The 22,637-nt window shown below is 37.9% G+C and overlaps 1 long non-coding RNA gene across 1 annotated transcript in view; it reads right to left on the bottom strand.

Moving 5' to 3' along the window:
• Positions 1-15,672, bottom strand: part of LOC128086916 (uncharacterized) — a 55,693-nt gene extending 40,021 nt beyond the window's left edge. The window contains exons 1-2 of the long non-coding RNA XR_008209588.1: positions 15,596-15,672; positions 1,957-2,031 (exon numbers count right to left, since the gene is read on the bottom strand). This is a non-coding gene — a long non-coding RNA (uncharacterized LOC128086916). The remainder of the gene's footprint in view (positions 1-1,956; positions 2,032-15,595) is intronic.
• Positions 15,673-22,637: the final 6,965 nt, after the last annotated feature.

Genomic DNA, 22,637 nt, shown 5'->3' with positions numbered 1-22,637 from the left:
TATGAAGAGGCACTTAAATGCTTAACAGCACTGACATACAAATGACAAACCCAAGTACTCACATGATTTCTACCATATTTCATTGCTGTGTCCTGCATAATTTCAGACCAGAACTTACTTGGAGGAGGTATGTAAAACCAAGTATACCTCTTTCTATCTTGAAGCTTTTCTTTTTCTTATAACCACCTAATTATGTGATTACAGTCGGAATTCTCAGGAGGGTAAAAAAAGTGGCTCCTGTGTTTTCCACAACAACACAAATGAAAAAAATTCTATTAAATCATTTTTCTTTACGTATAATCCACCTTCAAAGTAGAAGATGAAAAGTAAGTATTTAAAAATGAAGCTGAAATTATAATTGCGCCTTTATGCTTATAAAAGAAGTTTCTAAGACGTGGTAAGGTTAATTTTAAATATTAAAGATGGGAATTAGGAAAAATGTGTACTGTATTTAAAGAATGAGCAAAGTGTTCTTGCTGTCAGAGCTTAGGCAGCCCAGCCTCCCCTGCCAACACGAGTCGATAGAACTGAGGAGCTGGAATGAACACGTGATGCTGCACATAACTGCAGGAATGAATGCCATCTGCTAGATGCTGGGGAGCTGGAGCAGGAGATGGATGTTCCTCCCCTTGTGAACTTGCTCCTGTGTTCACTGGGTACTGAGCTCATACGTACGTGCACATACCTCAAGAGTACACATACAAAGAGGTGGAGAAACCAGCCAACACTGGTGAAAGATGAAATAGGTGGGGACTGCCACACAGCCTCAGGCTGATGGGGCCCAGAAGCTTTATGCAGAGCACTGCTAGCAGAAAAGAACTCACAGCAATGGCCAGCCTGTGTCTTCCAGGTGGACATTACATGGAGCTCATCTCAGCTAAGCACAGAAAGTCACAAGATACAGGGGTCCTGCTGGCACCTGCAGAGCAGCACAGGGCAGCACCAGGCTACAAAACAGAGCTTTTGCTGGTTGAAGTCCCCCAGCAGCAAAAGGATGGGTTGGATGGTGATCATACTCTTTATATCTAAGATGTTCCAACTGTTCCTAAACTAACCAGGCTTCTGGTTAATGCTTCCAGTTCTTAGCAGAGCCCTGAAGTAGAAGTATTAAGAACGAGAAGCTCACTTGTGGTTAAATTCAGGAAGACCTTCTGGAGGAGGTTTGGGCCTTATTCTGATTTCAAAAATAGACTCAAACTGATTATTTTGAAATCAGATTCAGCGTTCTGGTTCTGCTTTCTGGCAGTAACAGCATTCTAGGTCATTGACCCTGAGAGTGACTGGGCTCTAGGAAAATATGGTTGTCCTTAAGGAATAGATTAATAAATTGGAATTAAATGAGGCAGTGTGAATGCTACATAACGCTACTGGGGAGTAACAAGAGGAAGCTTTGTGGTATGCTGAGAGCTGGAAATATCAGAAGAAAAAAAGCACTTAAATCAGCCACAGAAGACTGTCAGAAAATTGTCAGCTACTGAAACTGAGACAAAATGTGCACAGCTGTGAAAAAGGCAAGTATCGTGCAGAATGCAAGAAGGAGGTGTTTCTAGCAAAGATACCTGAATATTAATGGTTTTTTTTAAATGCTGAATTTTCATCTCAAACACAGTGTACACTCTGTACTGTTCAGGAAAGATTAATTCAAATAGAAACATGGCTACTCAGATGATAAAGAGAACAGAGCCTGTCCTTGAGTGTTTAGTCTTCAAAAAGGAAGGTTGTGAGAGAAAATGACTACACAAAACTCAGGCATTAAATGATGCTTTGGAGGAAGAGGCATAACCTGAAAGACATTTTTTAATAAGAATTGTAAAGTAGTGTAAACGGATAGCAGATACATTTTTCAATGGGAGTAATGGTAATGTTAAAAAAAAGAAAAAAACAAAAAAAAAACCCTAAATTATTTCAAGAGAAGACTAATACATTTCTAAATTAAAGGATAGCATATGAGATTACCTGCATTAGGAGAAGAGTAGCATCATCGTCCCAGGAAGCCCTAGATGGGTCTTTGCTCATGTCAGTAGCATCTGACTGAAAAAGAGCAGCTCTGATTGGTATAATTTTATTGTAAAAACTTCAGCAGAAGGAAAAAAAGGAAAAAAAGAAGGAAAAAGCAGATTTTTGGAAGTCCAGAGACCACTATTATCAGCTATTTTTTTACTGCAAATTTTAAGGGAAATCTCTTCGGTGTCAGGCTTGAGTCACTGCGATGTATTTTCTTCTAAACTGGAGGACAGAGCCACCAACATTTCTATTTTCTTAACATTCCCCTTTCCTTGCACTTTTGGTTCTTATTTACTTACTTCCTGGATATGCCACTTTCAGTTAAAGGTTTACCAGTGCAGGGTTCTCTGAGGTTCTTTTTTCTCTTTATAATTTTTCTGACTTCAAAAATGCTTGGATAAATTACTTCATTTCAGATACATCACTATGAGCATGGCTTAGTGGAACCATATACTCTCCTCCAAATAAATGGAGAATACATGCAGAATTTTAAAGTAAAAGATTCAAAGGTATTGCCTTTACTACAAGAGATCTAACTCCTCCAGGGATAACTTCATAATATTTGCAGTCCCAGTATCAGTACCACAGAAAGGAAAGCCATAGCAGTTTCATTTTTCAAAGCCTGTCATGTACTCTAAGCAGTGATAAATCCAGGTTCAGAATATCAAAAGACAAACACAGTGTTCCCCTTCATTAAACAAGAATTTGATTTTAAAACATGCTTACTGTAAGCATTGGCTGCCAACGATAAATACAGTCTTTTCTTGATCAAAGAGTCTCTGTGAGATACAAAATCACTGACGACAGTTGTCATCACAGCACTGGGTATGTGGATCTGAGCAGGTGCAGCCAAGTATAGTACGCAGCAGCAGGAGCAGACCAGCTTATAAAGAGAATTGTTGGCAAGAAAAATTAACCCATGTGAGCTCCGTGCTGCTGCCACCTGGATACTTGTAGTACCTGTGCATAAACACATATACGTAACTGATTTATGCACGTGCTATACTGCAGTGTATAGCATAAATAGATTTGCTGATTTGTAAGTAGCAAAGATGGTGATGCTGCAAATGACTCACTGATTTCAGACAAGCAGCTGGAATGCTGACTATGCGCAACAGCTGAAGATTCGCCACCCTGCACCCCCACAGCAGGGCAATGCACAGCCTGGACAGGAAAATCTGAAAGATTTTAAGGTGAGATACAACTGCCGAGGTCTGGCTGTCATTCTGCTATTTTCAATTGTCTTTGAAACAGGGCTAGAAATGGCCCATGTAAAGGATGACAGCCACTCTGCTGATATAAGCTGGCTTGTCATCCTGAGTTGGTAGTTAACATAGCAGTTACTGCTCTGCTGATGACCTGTAGATGTCTGTGATCCCGTTCTTTTTTTTTAAATCTAACATGCCTGATAAAACAACAGCCAATGACACATGGAAAAAAAAAGTAGAACATTTAAAAAAAAAATGCTTTATTTTCTGGCATTTAAGTTTTGTAATGCCAGGACTGAGACTGTGATGCCTGAATTTCCTCGTGAGCATATTTATACAGTCTCTAATTAAATGATCACGTAGCCTGCACAATGCCTAATGCCTGGGATGAGTACAGCATTCGAGCCTGTTCTCTGTAGAATCTTTGCTCATTTTTGCCGCAGAGAAAGAAAGCTGCACCATAAATCTGTCTGAAGTCTACAGGAAGAGAAAGGAGTCTCAAGACATAGAATTACACACTGCTGCCCTGATCAACGTTGCTTCCAAAGCTGCTCCCAGTCACCTTCTCACTGTTAGTTTGTGCATCAGTATGGCATCTACAACACACAGGGCTGGAGCCTTGGCTCATTAGAAATATCATTTCTTCCTTTACAGTCAGCATCTGGAGGGGTTCAATCTGCAACCCTTTGTGAAGAAACGGTGTTAATATGCCGTTAAAGATGGCATCATAACGCTCATACATAAAATGGCCAAAGAAGATTGCTCTACTATAAACTGAGCAGCAGTTTGTGTAATTTTTCATGCTTAACTTAGCAATATTACTAATATTCTTCAAACAACATTTGCAAATGTGCATTATAAATACATAAAAGAGACTGAAGAATTGCAAAGCTTTTATAATATCATGCTGAAGTAGAAAAAGAAAATTCAATTTGTTTCTTTGAGGATGTATCTGTTTGTATCAGAAACTGATGACAAAGGTCAAGGTTATCTAGTTACACCAAGAATTTACAAATCACATTTCCTTGGGCAAAGCAGAAGGCAGCAGTAGGTTAGCTGGAATATAGTGAATGACTGACTACTTGTCGTATGACTAACTGAAGCAATTACCAAGACAGGAGATTAATAACAACTATGTTTTCAGATGTGCTGCAGTTTGGCTATATTGTCTGATTTCATTTTATATGGTAGGCCAACAGCCTACAGATTTACGCTATTCTACTAGAGGACTGCTTGGAATTAATTCAGATAGACTATTGGCATTTGCTAGAAAATAACCAATTAAATACTATGTTCTGGGCTGCATTAAAAAAGGGGTGGCCAGCCGGCAGAGGGAGGTGATTGTCCTGCTCTTGCAAAGCCCATCTAGAGTATTGTGTCCAGGCCTGGGACCCCCAGTACAGGAAGGACGTGGAGCTCTTGGAGCAGGTCCAGAGGAGGGCCACCAAGATGATCAGAGGGCTGGAACAACGCTCCTATGAGGAGAAGATGACAGAAGGCCTTATTTAGCTTGGAGAAGAGAAGGCTCTGGAGAGACCTCATTGTGGCTTTCCAATATTTGAAAGGAGCATATAAACAGGAGGGGGAATGACTGTTTGCAAGGGTGGACAGTGATAGGACAATGGGAAATGGGTTAAAACTAAGACAGGGGAGGTTTAGGTTAGATATTACAAGGAAGTTTTTCCACAGAGAGGGTGGTGACACACTGGAACAGGTTGCCCAAGGAGGTTGTGGAGGCAAGGCCAGGCTGGATGTGGCTCTGGGCAGCCTGGTCTGGTGGTTGGTGACCCTGCACATGGCAGGGGGTTTAAACTAGATGATCTCTGAGGTCCTTTTCAACCCAGGCCATCCTATGATTCTATATTGATTCTACAAAACATGTCTACATAAAAGGCAGATGGTTACATCAGAAGTGCTCAACAAAACAGTGGTGATGAAACTGGAATCTTGCCTGTCTTCAGAGGTTATTTTATTTATATTTTGAGAGATAGTCACACCTGGTACAGGTAAAAACTCTAACATTATAAGTCCAAATGGTTATACTTTTTCAGTCATACCTAGAACTTCATGTTGATGAGGAGTTCAATCTTTTTTTTTTTTTTTTTGGATGGGCCATACTTTGGCTATGGATTTGTGTTGGTGCTTTCCTGGTATTGCAACAATGCAAGTAAACAAACAGATATCAGCAGAAATACAAGAAATCACTTCTACACTAAACTGCTCGCTGAAGCTTAATGAATAATATCAGGGGAGTTTTCCAAGACCTAAAGAAGTGGTTTTTTTTCAGGGAACTTAAGAGAAATTAACAAATATTGGGACTAATCATTTTCAATGGAATTATATTGATATAAATGAGGTTGTAATTAGGGTAATGGACAGTAATTTATCCTTGATTTAGTAGCTCTAATTCTTATAACATGACAAACGTGACATCCACATTTTAGAAGTGGAACAAGAAAGAGCAAGCAGTTTGCCTTGGCAATTGAAAAATGCTACGGTCAGGAAGTATAAAAACTCATCTGATGAAAATAATATGCAAAATATAAGCATGGATATATATTTTATATTATATTCTGTTGTTCTGTTTAGGAGAATATTATCTATTTTCACTCAACATCACATGCATTCTTAATCTTTAGTTATTGCAGTAAATCTTTACTGTAATTAGAATTAAATTTCCACTTTAATACACATCAGACAAATTGCTCGAGGCAGGTTTTGTAACAATGGGTGAATAAGGTCATAATAATTGTTCAGGGGGTAATTATACATTATGCTTACATTTTGTTTTGTGAATTATCATTTACTTTAAAATCGATTCCAAAACAAAGCAAAGTGTGTATGCATTGGTGCCAACAGATAAGAGAAGCAGTTTGTTTTAGAACTTGTGAGACAGATGTGCATCATTCCTCTGAATCAAGGGATGCACAAGGAAGCAACACGAGTGTCAATGTGAAAAGGTATTGAAAGGCCAAAAGAACAAAAGAAAGTGAAAATCAGCACAGAGGTCAAAACAGGTAAGAATAGCTGAGTGGATCAAAACCAAAGAAATGAAACTGTGAATCAAACATGATTTCAATAGGCCATTAAGAAACTAAGCAGGAGAAAGAAAGAATGAAAAACGACCAAATTAAAGTCTGTGTTTCCTTATATACTCCCTATCTGTGCCCAAGAGACAAAAAAAAAAAAATCTCATGTTAAGACAAAATGTATTTTGAATTTAGCTCATTGTCAACATGATTCATAGGAAGAACACCAGATACTAAGGGTGAATAAATAATTAAGCAGTCTTTCAGCTGTGGATCCAGAGAAGGAAGAGGTAGTTTGCATATGATTGTATCATAGTAATGGATGAATATAGATACATTTTTTTATTATAGTTTGCATTCAATTCTGTGATAAATAGGAGTTTTGAAACACAGCAAATTGCATACATAAAGGAGAAGAATAGAAATACTGCAGTAAGACGCCTTTCATCAGAAGAAGCGCAGAGCACATTCAACGTAAAAATTCTGCTCGTTTCACTACTATATCTCCATAAGCTATGGAAAAATAAATATTTATTATGCTAGATAGTAAAATTTTACTTCTTACATCACGCATAAACTAGCTTCACTCTATTGCTTCCTCACTTTCGACATGCCAGTTGACCAACCCTTCAGCTCATGGACCTACCTAGCTGTGGGTCGTAAACAGTACGCTAACAAAAGCCACATATCCCAGATTTTAAAACATTAAAAACCATTCTCTATTTGTAGATGAAGTGATTTGATTTACAGTGTGATTAACTATACATACACAAATGATAGGTCAGCACAGCAGCCAAGGGATATGACTGCCTTGCTTACTGGTAAGGTGGGGCTCTGAAAAGCAATAGCAGTTGCAGCAGCAGAAACATTTACTCAGGCCATTTGTCACACTGCCCACTTGTAATGCAATGGGATGCTGACATCTGCTGTAAACACTCTTTTTATTGTGTTTGGATGTGTCTTTAAAAAAAAAAAAAACAAAGTTTCTCTGAAGGAGGTACCCAAGTAGACTGAGAAGAACTTGAGAATGACATCAGTGAGAATGATAAAAGACTAATTCATAGTTTGTGACCTAAATGCTCCACGTATTCTAGCTTCTTTGGGTATTCAGCAGACTTAACAGAATTTTTACACCTGCAGTTTGCTTTTCAGGTGCTTAAATTCTGCTTGGAGCAAAGTTTTTAACATCCAAGCTTTACTAAGTAATCCCTGTGAGGGATTCAAAAGGAAGCATGTGTAAGAAATGCTGAAGGAAACTGAATTGGAGATATTTTAGCCTGAAGTTTAGTCTGCACATACTGACATTATATGCAGCCTGGTGCACAATGGTAACTTCAGGTAGGGCAAAAGGAAAAACTAAAATGCCAGTGACAGCCATCAGTCTGGGACTTCTATTCAGGAACAACAACAACAAAAAAAAAAAAAACAGCCAACCAAAAAAAAAAATATGGTAAACAGTTCTAAGCCCTGAAGAATTGGTTATCTTTGAAATTCTAAGTACAAAACCGTATGGAGACACGGAAAAGTCTTCCTCAAACCGCTGACAACACTGTGCCTAATGCAAACCAGGCTACCTCTAATTTTCTTAGCAATAAGGACACACTAATCAGAACAGGCTGCCCAGGAATGTAGTGGAGTCACAGTCCCTGGAGCTGTTTAAGGAAAGGGTAGATGTAGTACTTTGGGACATGGTTTAATGGGCAGTATTGGTGGTAGGTGGATGGCTGGACTAGGTGATCCTAGAGGTCTTTTCCAACCTTGATGATGCAATGATTCTACGATTTCAGGTTCATATTCAACTGGGTGCCCACCAGGACCCCAGTCCTTTCCTGCTGAGCTGCTTTCCAGCCAGGCAGCCCAGCATATCCCAGTGCCTGAGTTGTTCCTCCTCAGCTGCAGGACCCTCCAATTCCCCTTCCACAGATACCTATAAGCCCATTTATGCAGCCACTTAGATCTCCAAACTATAATTCTGGGAACTGTAACAGCTGAGTGCACACCAAATCTTCCTTCACCTTCTAATAGGACCAATTGATTTGAAATAGTAAAAAAATGGTTGTAGAAAAAGTAGAAAAAGTATTTTAGCATAATTCTTATTCAAATCCATTCAAATAAGATTTAATCCTCAAGAAGTATCAAGAAATAATTGTTTCACAGGAAATGAAATACAGGGCATGAAGGCTTGGCAAGGGCAAACAGACAAATGTAGTGAAGGCTAAACACAGAGGTTGCTGAATTCCAACCCTACTTTTACTCATCTAGACCGAAATATCCATTCATTCTGATAAAAATAATTACTTTTATGCATAACCAATGTTTATTATAGATTTCTGATTAAAAATACATTATATAAAACTAAACTGAGAAGTAGAAATTTTATTTAAATATTTCAGACCAAGTCCTGGTCTCAGTGAAATGAGCATTAAGACATGATTTTAATAAAATAAAAGATTTCAGCTAAGTCAGGATTTCACATTTCAAACTGTTGCAATGGACAAATTCGCTTTGATAATCACAAAAGGGGAAATCATAGAAGTACAATATGTAAAGTACATTTAGCATACAAAAGATAATGTCTTCAAAGATTAATTCACAGACATACAGGGTTAGATGAGACTTTGTGAAACCATACAGACTGAATCCCCCCCTTGGCAGAGTTATTTCCTCTGCAGTGTTTACAGCCTGTCTTTAGAACATGATGCAAAAGCCAGACACAGTAATCCCACTGAGGTCTCACCAGCATTGAGTATACCAGAATAATTTGCTTTGTTACCTCAACCATGACCTTCCTATGAATATTTTCCCAAAACATTATTTCACTCTTTTATGACACTATTGCATTATTGGCCTATATTTCTCTTTCTATCCAGAAGTAGCTCTGGATTCCTTCTGCTGCATAACTGACAGGTGGTCATTCTTCATTCTGCTTTTCTGTATGTGATTTCTGCTTCATAATGTTGTTTCCCCAGCTTTATTACACTGGATTTATCGTGCTGATTGTGGACCATGATTTCAATTTGTAAAGACAAGTCATGTCCTTCACAGTACTTGCCCTCTCTACCAGCTTGTTCTTACTCATAAATTCTGTAATCACATTCTCCTTTCTGCTATTCAAGTGCTTAATTACAATATTAAATAGAAATGACCTTAGGACAGACTGCCGAAATCTAACTTAAAATCTCCTCTCAGTTTGAAGAAAACTTTGGTAATACCTTCGAGAGTATTTTTTCACTTTCCCTCTAGACTATTTTCTGTTGTTTGATAGCAATATGGAACAATGTCAAACCTATTTCTAACAGAAAGACATATTTTACCTCTCACAACCCCTGTGGTCATTAGGACAATTATTTCTGTAGGTGTAGCCGCTGATCCTTCTTATTCTCAGCTCTTAATAAGAGAGTATCAAAGAATCACAGAATCCTTTGAGTTGGAAGGGATCCTTAAAGATCATCTAGTCCAACTCCCCTGCAACGAACAGGGACACCTACAACTAGACTGCATTGCTCTGAGCCCTGTCCACACTGAATTTGAACATCTCCAGGGATGGGACATCCACCACACCTCTGGGCAATCTGTTCCAGTGCCTCACCATCCTTACTGTAAAAAATTTCTTCCTCACATCCAATCTGAATCTTGCCTCTTTTGCTTTGAAACCATTAACTAGATCTTGTAGGTTCATAGGCTGAAAACAGGAAGGCGTTGTCTCTGCTCATCGTTAAAGCATTTGTGGCTGCTTTCCTCCTCCAGACAGTAATAAAGCATGCCCAGCAGCCAACAAGGAGAAACCCACCCTGTCTCGATTTGGGCTAACTTTTAAAAAGCACAGGGAGCAAAGCAACTAGATCCCTTTTTAGTATTAGTTTGAAAATAAAAAAAAAACAAAAACACAGAAGTTCATATCACAGTGCCATAATTTAGCCCCAAAAATGAAATATCAAATATGTCTACAAATAAATAATGCACCTCAGGAAGATGATAATGATTCAGTATTTATCTCAATAATGAGAGAAATGAGTCAATGACACCCATCCATCTATCAAGGTTTGAACTGTCATTTGTTTCCAAGATATTTGAAGTCCTATTCTAACTCTCCTCTATTTTCTCCTTGATGCTAAATTATATGGTTTATTTTGAGCTTATACAAAAGTTAGCTATTTAAAAGCATTCCAGAAAAAAATAGTTTTATTTATTCAAGACTGGAGCAGGTAAGAAGCTGTGAGCTGTTAACTACTGGAGTTGAAAGAGAGAAATCTAAATAACAAGTGCTTATATCCATGCTGAGATCAGCTAGTGCTCTCAGATTTGTGAACCTTAAAAATAATTCGGGCACGTTAATACAGACACTACTTTCTAAACAAAGATACCTGAATTGCTGTGTTAAAAGTGACATGCAAACACCACAATAGTAGAATTTCCTAAAAAAATATCAAACCTCTAGTGTGCAGCCATAAAAATACCTTTCTGGTGAATGACAAGTCTACTTTTAAAATCACCCTTACCCAATTTAATAAGTAAAAGAGCACAGAGAAGTCTATAATCTTTTCTTTCAGAGTTTCTTACATGTTGTTTTACTCAGTGTGATATGAAAAGCACTCCAGGTACCCCTGTGAAATAAAGTATTTTGCATAAATTGTAGATGTCCAAGGAGTTTTTAAAAAAATACAAGACAATGAATGTGCTTCTCACCCATGTTTTCCTTCTGTACACCTTCAAATATTCAAATGAAGGAAATCCACATATGCTTTTCTCAATGTTGCAATTAAATTTTTAAAATTTAGAAATGAATTAGGATTAAAATACCTTGTGAATTCACTTCAGTGAGATGAGTTAAAGTTCACTTATGTATATGCATGCACATGGTGCGAGTTTGTGTGAAATTTTCTTTTTTTTTTTTTTTTTAAGTTAAATATAACAGATGTTCACTTTATTTGCCTTCACAGTGTTGTCTGGATAAGAGCACTGAAGTTGTTCCAGTATATGGTCATATTTTCTCTCTTTTTGGCAGCCATCAAATTGCTTTAACTCTATTCAAGCTCCAATGAGTAGTGCAATAGGAGGTGTGAAACCATGTTTTCATACTAAATTATTTCATAATGTGATTAAATGAAGGTCTCCAGAAAAGAAATTGTCTTGTCTTCTCTTACAGTTCTCCTCCCCAACCCTTGCTTTTAGCCTCTGGAAATGATCTCCCACTGCACTGTTGGATTTAGTAATTGGGAGCATAAGAAAGGCCCTCCAGAATCAACCCACTGGTTTGTGTTTATCCTCATGTGCTCTCTGACAATTTCAGTATCAAGTTCTACAAAGGTAGCATAATTTCTTTTTTTGGGATAAATTTTGATACAAGTTTTAACAACAAGGGACAGGATTCAAGACAGTGCCAAACACACACTGCTTTTGAAAGTGATCAATTTTTTCCTTATAAAAAAAAACCTGCATATTCTCTCAAATACGTATGTTCTACCAAATCTTAATAGGGATAAAGAGAAGATACCTCTCCAGATTTTTCTGTTCTTTTACAGTACCTTTTTGGTAACAATGTCCCTATTTCTGTAACTCTTCCTGCTGAAGATACTTGGACACACATTATCTATTGTAATTCCATTCATATTTTCTAATTTGAAAATAGCAATTCCAAATGAGGCCGTGTTCACCTCCTCAGCAGTCTCTCACGTTCCATTGCTAGGCATTCATTTTTTGTTTCTTGCAGCTTTGTCTCTTGTATTCTTCTCTAATGCACTGCTCTTTTCCCCTTTCTCAGTAGCATCAATAGATGACTGGATTTAACATTTTGAACATGGCTTACTTTTAAACCATACAAATAGAGATATGCAAAGACAAGAAATGCTGTGTAGCAGAATAATTAGTTTGCAGAAATCCTTTATAATAACTGGGGGGAAAAAAAGGATAAATTTAATGATTACAGTATCTCATTGGCATAGTAGATGTCATATGGTTATGCTTCAACTCACTTCCACTAAATACCACTTTCTCTACAACATACTGTTTTCTCTTTCTGTTCTGTTACTTGTGTATACACATGGTCCTTAACCCAATTTGAAAATCTCAAGAATGAATAATATAATGATAGAATCCTTAAGGTTGGAAAAGACCTCTAGGATCATCTTGTCCAACTACCAGCACGACACCACCATGCTAAACCTAAACCACGTCCCAGAGCAACACATCTACATGTTTCTTGAACACCTCCAAGGATGGTGACTCCACCACCTCACCGGGCAGCCTGTTCCAATGCTTCACCACTTTTTCCTGAGAAGAAACTTTTCCAAATATCCAACCTGGACCTCCCATGGTGCGACTTAAGGCCATTACCTCTTGTCCTGTCACTGTTAACCAGGAGAAGAGGCCAATTCTCCACCTCACTACAATCTCCTTTCAGGCAGTTGTAGAGAGTAATAACATTTCCCCGAGCATCCTCTTTTCCAGAGTAAACAATACCAGCTCCCTCAGCTACTCCTCATAAAACTTCAGGACAGAATTACAAAATCAAAAGGCACCATTTATATTTTTATTACAATTTTCAAAACTTTTCTTGTATTGTTGACAGCAAACTAAACTGTTGCACTCAATGTATCACTGGCAACCTCCTAGTCCCACAATAAATCTGAATTACAAAGTAGACTTCAGGAGAACTTCTTTAGTTTTTTTCAGCCCACTGTCATAACATCATCAAAGATTATTTGCTACCTCAGGCACAATCATGCAAATAGACTGCCAATTTTCATTCATGTGACTCCAGAATTTGCTAAAGACTCTGTTTTTTGGAGCATTCGCTGCCAGCAATTAAACCACAATGCTGCCCAGAAACATTCTGCATCAGTGCAGTATGAGTGGGTGGACTGCCTTCAAGTACTTTGTTATGGGCAAACAACAAATTTTGGCATGAACAGCTGTGACAGCATTGGAACAGTCACAAAAAAATTAAAAAAAATAAAACTGTTCAGTTTCTGCAACATCTTTCAACAGTCAAAGTGGATGGCTGCTTAGATTTAGTACTACACCTGTTGCTTGCTCCATTTCTTAGATACCTATCTAATTGTGGAAGCTGACAGGTAGTCCAGCCTTTATGATTTGCCAACTACTGCGCATCATGGCAGAAAGTTGTTTGTCAAAGCTTTCTGAGACTACATGGACAACTGCAATCACATTTTTGAAAAGGTGCAACAGAATGATTGCAGAGCTTTAAAGCAATGCAGTCGTTAATTTTGAGAACAGTGGTAGCATCTACAAATACACTTCTACACTGCACAATGTGATGCTGATCTATGCAAATGAAGGTTGAGAAGGTTCTTCCTTAGAGAACTGAGAGAAGTCCAGGAAAATATGCTTTGATGTTGTCCACGTGACACTGTGAGGGACTGAAAATGTCAAAGGTATTTCTTCTGAATATAAAAGATAAAGCAGCTCTGACTTGGACTATTAAAACAGACAGATTTTAAGAAGTTTTTGCACACAGCATTACCTTTTAATTTTCTTAGGAGCTGAGGGAAAGCAAAATAAAGAAAAACGAAATGAAACTGCAATAATTTGTCAGTGTGATCAAGATTACACATTTCTCCCTATCTTTTTTGATAGGCCTCACATGTGAAAGGAAGACACCACCTTAAATGTTGTAGCATTAAAAACATGCCTTTTCATAGTTGGAAGATTCCTATAAGCAATGCATTTGATTCACATTTTAGTATTTTCTGTGACAATACTTTGACATGAATTTAAAGTACAGGTTAGCTCTTGATTTGCAAGGCATTTTTCTGTGGTGACTTTTTAAAATTAGGTGTGACAAATGTAGTGCTGCAGCAGGAAAAGGAACCAGGCTTACTGTAACGAGGACTAAGGTTAGTGAAGTATAAAATTTGTGCTGTCATGATAGCTTTCAACTGGACTGCTATATATCAGTGAATATTAAGATGCTATAATTATGAAATAAACAAGAGAGTTAGGCAAAGCAGACTACAATAACAAAAGAGAGCAAACAGAAAGCTTACCCCTATCCTGGGCTCACTCACAAAACTCCAGCAGAGCAGATCTGCAGAAGAGATCCTTCCCCACTGGTAGCCAGCTCTTAAATAGGTCTAGGAGGGTGCAGCCAGGCTCCACCCCTTCCAGCAGCACAGTGAATTGCCTTCACCTGTGCTCCTCTGGCTGACTCATGGCTCGCCTCAGGTGATCAATCAGAGGTTCAGGCTGACTCAGCAGCTCCCATACAACTGCCAATAGTCCCTATTTTTACCGTGACAAATCAAATTTTTATTTTTTATTGGAATTTGATTATTGACTCACATATCTACTTATGTCAAGTTGCACTTTGTGAAAGTAACTCAACAATAGCTGTAAGCAGGAAAAGTGATTATTCATAATATTCAAAAACAAATACTTACCAGTTCTGCTGTTTCATACATTATTAGTAGACTGAACATTCCCAATCCTAGGCATTTCATACTATTGACCTGCCACAAGATCTTGGCTAAGATCACAGCACAATATCTTAGTTCAGAACTCCCCTGATGATCTCTAGCAAAAGCCTGAAAGTACTTTTACTGAAATACTTCATCAACAGTACTTCCTGAATCATTCTATAGATCTTGAGGGAATTAGGTCATTCCAAAGTAAAGTAACTGACATTACCATGAAGAAAACATTCCCCTGTAGGCAAGCTCCCACATAAAACTATCTAGTGACTTCTAGTCACTTAAATTTCATGAGACCAAATAAGAAAGATAAATTAGCCAATGTATACCCTGGTATTAAATGAGAACACAACACCATATCAGCGCAAATAAAAATCTAGTAAGTGGTACAACAGATGATCTCTCCCATAAGGGATATATACGAGCTAGGAAAATATAAATGCTTTTAACAAGGGCTAAGCATAAGGGTCTCTTTCCCATTTATTGCTTCCTCGTCATTGAGATCTTGCCAAGAATCAGGATATACTGAGGAAGACTTCTTCTTGGGATGGAGATGGCTGCACATTGGTGTTATGAAACTACTGATCTATTTCTTGACATGTACAACTTTTTTCAGAAGAACGACTTCGCTTACTTTTGTGCTGAGACTCTTTTCCAAATTCTTACATCTCACAGAGATATTCTGTCTATCACTCAAAAGAAAAGCCATACCAGGTGAGAAGTGAGCCTAATTTTTGTCTCTCCATCCCCTCACTTTGCAGAGCCAAGAGGCCAACAGCCATCTGCCTCAGTTTTTAGGAAATAGAGTTGATAGGAAGACAGCTGTATAATCAATGGATATTAAGATGCTGTAATCACAAAAAAAGAACAAGATAGATAGGCAAAGTAGACTAAGATAACAAGAGAGAATAAATGGAGAACTTACCCATATGTTCACCCACAAAAATCACCAGAAGAGGGAATCTCCAACCAAGATCCTTCCCCCCAGTAGCCAGCTCTTAAATAGGTCTAAGAGGGCTGAAGCCAGGCTCCACCTTCCAGCAGCACAGTGAATTGCCTTCACCTGTGCTCCTGTGGCTGACTTATGGCTCGCCTCAGGTGATCAATCAGAGGTTCAGGCTGTGACTCAGCAGCTCCCATACAACAGCAAAGAATGAGCCACGACTGGCTAAGTGGGTTGCACATCATGCCACCCCCCCCTCCTTATTATCAGTGTCATATCACAGAACTAACACATTGCCAATAGATTTAATCACTGCCATGTTATCACAGCTGACCTCCACGTTACTTCCAACCTCTGGCCAGGTAAATGCAAGAAGGCTAAGCTAATGTCAGAGATTCTCCCATCATACTTTTTAAAATTGAAATAAGGAAACATTAAGTATCAAGCTAACTTCCTATTGCCTGCACAAACACTACCATTCAGAGTACCTAATATGGAGTAATACCACTATTTGTAGTCACAGCTCCCAGTTCTATGATAACTGCAAATGTCACGTAAAATCCCCAAGCAGGACTGCACTAAGAACTCACAGATTTAGAACACTTAGACCTGACCATCTACTTTTGTTCGTTTTCTGGACATGAATATTAAATTCAAGCACAACTACTTATACCTTGATTTTTGGTACCTCTAGAACATTCACCATCACAGTCTGTGTAACAACTATATTTAGATCCTAATTTCTGCAACAGAAATTGATTTTTAACTATATATAAAGGAAAAATTTTGTTTTCCATATTTTATTTTTATTTGGTGCAGCCAACTAATTACACCTCACATGGGTTTGATATGGCTATTTTCAGATTCCCTTGTTCTATTGCCAGGAATTAAATAGATGCATAATTAAATAAAGTAACAGATGTAATTTTTATCATAAATTTTAACAAACAGAATAATGTGAATAGTAAATTTCTTTAAAAAAAGGAACACATTCCTGTCCAATTATTAGGCTTTTAGGCCTCCAAAATCTAAAGCATATGCACAGAAGGTTGAAACCCGACCAGAAATATATATTGAAACATTTTTATAAAATGTTGTAGCTGAAGAATTAATTACTTTTGAAGATCCAATATGCTATTTTGAACATGTGGCTTTGGAAGAAACTTTGGTTCCAATTCTCGGTTGTTGAAAAATGTTTGAAGATGAAAAATTCAAAGCATTGAATGTCAAGAAAGAAGATCAATAAAAGTCTCCTGAAATGTGATTCTCTTCCAAGCTTCCAATTGTTAAGCTATATAGTGATTACTTCCAACCCAAACAATGTTTTCTGATGCTTGAGATGTTGGTATTATAACAACATGAATCAAGATCACTGGCAAGATATCAAGATTTTTCTCCAAGGCCCAGTCACACACAGGGATCAGAGCGACAGAACAATCCATATGGCAAGAAGTCAGTATTCAGCAGTCATTCTTAGCAGAATTTTGTCGCCTAGGAATCCACGAGAAGAGGGTTCTACTACTTAATTTTACATACACATTGAGTCCATACCTCAACAGTTTGCATAAATTTAAGGAAAAACAATTTTTTCAGCACATTCATAGATCAAATATCTGAGAATTTGATAGAGAGTGCTGTAAGGTCTGAAAAATTGTAAAATGTGTGATTAACAACCACACTGGTGTTTCAGGATCCAAATTTAATTCCTGCTTACCCAGAACATCATTGCTGTACATATATATTCATTGCATTTTTCTTCTAAATTGGCCAGCTACACTATTTTCTCTCAAATTCTCTATTTTGTACAAAGAATGTCATTTGTATCAGCACAATCTTACACACGTGAATTTTTTCTGTTCAACGCACAAAACAAAAATTCCTTTGCAGTGAATCAAATGCAAAGTTATTTTTTTATCAAAAGCTATGCTTAGTCATTTCTTTCCACTTTCAGACTCAACAGAAATGCAAAGTGAAGTGCATCTAGAATAGCAAGCCTTAGCTCCAGGATCTTGCATGCTCATTCTGAAATAAGTATCAATTTTGTATTTCTTAGTAGCAAACACATTAAAAATCTCCAATTTCCTTAATATTATGTTTATGTATATGTAAGGGCTGCTCCAAATGTGACTTATTATTTTATTACATTGGCCCATGATGTCAAAGGCAGATATTGGTGGTACGGCAGTAGAGATTGAACCTTCCCACCAATACTCCATTACATTTCATCGCGATGTGACAGACGGCCGCAGAAGGGCAGTCTCACAAACGGTGTGTCTGAAGCAAAGGTGTGGAATTAAATTCCTCCATGCAGAAAAGATTATACCCACTGACATTTGTCACATTTTTGCTGAATGTTTCCGGAGACCAAGCAGCGGACGTGAGCTCAGTGCACAGAGCATAGTGTGTTACAGCAGTGGTGACACAGTGACAGCGGGTCATCTCTACTGGTGGAGATTTTTTATGAGCATGGCATGCAGGCTTTTGTCCATCACTGGCAAAAATGCACAGCTAATGGTGATGGCTCTGTTGAAAAATAGTGTTTTGTAGCTGAGATCTTTTCTTCTTTTATATCAACAAACAAAATTCTGATCATTCTGGCAGTGAAAGCTGACAGCATGAAAGTTTAGTCCAATAGATAAAAGCAGGTAAGCTATGCAATTTTTTTTAATCAAAAAGCAAGTACTCAAGAAAGAGAAAATGCCACTCAGGTAACATAAAAATAGACAGCATAACATACTGACTGCAAACTGGAATAGATTCTTGTTCTATTTTTTTTCACATCGATATATAACAAGATTTTTGAAAAGAAAAAACAAATCACTATCACATTCTGGCAAAAACTTTATCAAAGACTTAGTGCACAATTTATAAGCAGTTTAGCATCCCAATACATACATCTAGAGCCAGAGATACATAGCAGCAAAGTTATTGCAAATGAAACTCATTCAAAGTTAATTAAGTCTTCTCTACACATGGAAACGTTCCTGATTAATTCCATATGGGGCTATTCTGATGAGAGAAGTGCCTCATTCCATTTTAGTTAAAAACAAGCTGGCTTGTTCTGGAATGATAATGCCTATACATGAACTTAATCAGAATAATTTGTAGACTATTTTAATTATTTGTGACCAAACAGGACTAAAAAAAATGAGAGTTAATTTGTAGACTTTAATTCACAACAAGTTTTGTGCTTGCCTAATGGTGTGATTTTATGAATCAATTTGTAAGAGTGGTATCTTAAACTAAACATCTTATTAAAAAAAAATTAATTGGTAACAAGTGATATTTCATCATTATCCAGTGGGTATCATTAAAAAAAAAAAAAAGGAAATATACCGTATATATATACATATAATATACTATATAATATAAATATTTTATACGTTTCTGAAGATGTGTTCTAAGTTTCAGAAGTTGTGATGTGAGAGGACAGACACAAGCACAAACAACCACAAACAATCTAATCTTATTTCAAAGCCAAGACTGTTTGTTTCTTAGTCCATGGTGACTGCATGATAAAGACTACATCACAAGATGGCACACAGGACTAGAACTTCTCTGTTTTTCTGTTTTGTGAAACAAAGAAGCTTCTATGCAAGTCTATACCCTGGCTCAGAATGTCATCAGGCATATCACCTTGGCTTTGTCCTGACACAAAGGATGGAGTGATATGCCTCATAGTGTTGAAATGGAAGGGGACAACAACAAGAAGAAAATGCCCATAACAGAAGTTTTCCAGGAAGGGTCTCAGAGGAGGTTAGGCCACAAGACCGGCATTGCTGATAACATAATAATAAAACCACCTAGCATTTTTGGCATAATTTATGTCTAGACTGGCAATACTTTTCTAAGACTGATACACAGCCTGTTATCAGTACCTGCCATTCCTGTCCTGTTTCCTTTGACTCCAACATTTTTGAATGGTTGAAAAATAACAACGTTGGCTGTTTGTTCAGATGACTCATCACCAAATGGTGTTGTGATCCTGTGTGGAGAAAAAATATGTATGTACATAAAAATACATACACTTTGATTTCATACAGCCCTACACACATCACCTCTGTGAAATATACTGCAATGACAATTCCTTATGTAGTGAGTATCCTATAGATTTTTAATTCATGGTTTAAATATATGATTTTCACCTACTAGATTTAAAAAAATTGTTAAGGATTTGAAAAATTGTCTCTTTCTACAATCAAATGATGAGTGGGGGAGTTGCAGGCAGTTAATGACTTCAGGTTTAGTGACTACCAAGCTCTGCAACAAACAAAAAGTAGTATCCCTTTCTTATAAAAGTTGTATAATCAGAACTATCTGAATGTATTCGTTGGCTCCCTTTGGCAAAAGCATGCTCAAGCCCTTGTCCTTCCTAAAGAATTCTAGCTGTTTTAGGAAATATGCTTAAATACTAAGTTTGCAAAAGATTTTGCAGAATTTACTCACACAACAAAAATTTTTTGCTATAGATATACTTGCTATACTGACTGCAACTTTTTCTGAGGGCAGCGTATACATTTCAGCTGGAAGTTCTAGTACAAATGCAGTTATACTGAACAACTTAATAGGTTAACACACGTTATTTCTCTTCTAGTGTAACACTGCTCACTTAAGAAAATGGGTCTTCCATCCCTTTTGTCATGTAGGCAGCAGCCAACAGCACAAGGGTAGCTTTACCAGCAAGACTTTTAAACTGCAGACAGTCATATGCAAATAATCCCCAACCATTTACTACAGCTCTGTAAAATTCCGTAGTTATTGATTCAAATAGCTGTAAAAGAGCCACTCGATGGGCGTCTAACCCTTCAATGACCAATGCCAATAACCATATTACAGCTGACTGTTTCTTTGTGTAAGAAAGAAGACGAACAAGAAAAGCAGTGTTTATTGTAAATATGTCATCCCCCTACCGAGCTCAGTAGGTGCTAAATATCATTTATTGTCCTCTTATTGTCCTCTTCTTTTTCATTTCATTCGGGAAGAGGTGAAACTAATGGCATCTATAAATATATGCAAGCAGCCCAATGCCATACCAAATGCGGCTCTTTGGTGACTAGGGAAAGGTTTTGGGTGACTTAGTACATAACAGATGGGACATCATCTTCCTAAATGAGAGGGAAGCTTTAATCCCTGCTCTAGCAGGCAGGAGAGTCCTGCCATAAGCTGATAGGAAAGCAAAAAAAAAAAAAAAGTGGGGGGAGGGGGAAGAGGGGGAGAATGTTGATATAAGGAACTCAGCACTGCGTATTTATATTAAGTAGCAGTTTTATAGGAGCAAAAGGGGCAAAGATCCACTCCTGTTCTTTCAATTTCCTCTTCATAGTGTCAACACGTGGCTTAAAAATTTTGGAGGAATTTGAATGCAGTTTGCTGGAATGTAAGAGTCTCAGTAGGCAGAGATCAATGCAGTAAGAGTCTCATAACTTCACCTAGAAATTAGGATCAAGAGATCTGAGAAACTGAACAGGCTTGTGGATTTTAAGTCATACACAGCTGAAAACAGCCCACAATTTGTCCAAGCTTCAAAAGAAGAATGGTAACTTGTAGATTCAATACGCAAAGTTTTCTTTATAGGGCTTCCCAATTTTGTATACCAGCATCCAAGAGCTTGGATATGCATATAAGATCGCAGCCCACATGTCAAATTCCTACGTGTTTTTTCATCCATTTCATCTCTTCAGCAGACAATGTGTATAGAAATAAAAAATGATCTAAACCAAAGCGTTGGGTCAAATATAAAATGCAAAGCCTGCAGAAGCCCCTGCTTTGCTGAGGTCTGGTTTGCAATTTAAGCTATAAAGAATTAAAAGCAAAAAGGTATATTTGGACTCAGTGGCATAAGAGGATAAACATTTTAGTCCTCAATATAACTGCATGATGGGGATTTTTAGTGTTTCTCCAAAAGGAACTATCCACAGCATACCGTGTACCATGTGAGCACCCACTAATTAGGCCCAGTGAAATCTTTCAGAAACCAACAGCTGGGCAAAAGATATGATAAATCAAGGCCGAAATAATTCTCTGAGCCATGGGTGTTTTTCCATTCTGCTTTTTCCTCCTGTCTTATATAACACATGGAAGGGTGTTGCTCTGCTAGAAACTGACAGAATTACATTAGTGATGCCATCGTACTGAGTGAAACCTTTGCGTGTTGGACAGCACTTACATCCCTGTTTTAGCTTCTGTATTCTGTTGAAAGGAGAGGCACTGTATGAGGTGAAGCTCCCCAAGAGATGAGACACTAAGCTACTCACACTTCTTGGCATGCTCAAGAAAGAAGTTTGCAGGGTTACACAAGAGGTGGTGAGAAAAGCAGACACTCAAGACTCCTCTTGCAATGCAAAAAAAACCCTACTTCTAAAACTTTGAGGTGTGTACAACTTGTAATTCACGGCAGCACTTGCCTGCCTGCTCAGTTCCAATCAGTTCAGTGGCTTCCCAGGTCTCAAAGCTGATTAAGTATGGAAATAAGGATGCAGCAAGGGGGAGACTGCTTTAAATACGTAAATAAATGAGTGAATGAATAATAGTCTTTAACACAATTAAAATCCCTGTCCTGTTTAATTACTAGTTCAAATAAAGACAGTCTTTTGGGCTTAAACACCTTTTTAGGGTCTCACTTGAAGGAAAAGACCTAGATGTACCTACTTCTGAGCTGCAGCTCATTCAGTGGTCTTGTCACTTAAGCAATTCCAGATTTCTGTTCTAGAGTAGCACAAAACCTTGGGCGTTAAATGAAAGACAACGTGCTGCAGATGAAGCCTTGCTTGAGCACATGAGCAGGCCACGCAGGGCAGCAAGGGCTGGGGGTAGGGGGGAAGGGGGAAGGAGTGCGGGGTATCTGTTTAAACAGAAATGTGAGCTGCTACCCTGTGAGAGGCTGAACAAGTCACAGGCTGGTGCTGACACTCAATTCTAGCAGCCGTTGCCCTGAGGAGAAGAGCAAAGACAGTGCACAGATTTTCAGTCTGAAAGCTAGACAAGTGGAGGTAGATATGACAACAGTCAATAAGGTCACAAATGG

Source organism: Tympanuchus pallidicinctus, unplaced genomic scaffold (genome assembly GCF_026119805.1).
Source record: "Tympanuchus pallidicinctus isolate F22 unplaced genomic scaffold, pur_lepc_1.0 scaffold3, whole genome shotgun sequence".
Lineage (NCBI taxonomy): Eukaryota > Metazoa > Chordata > Aves > Galliformes > Phasianidae > Tympanuchus > Tympanuchus pallidicinctus.
This window is presented reverse-complemented; position numbering and strand designations above follow the sequence as displayed.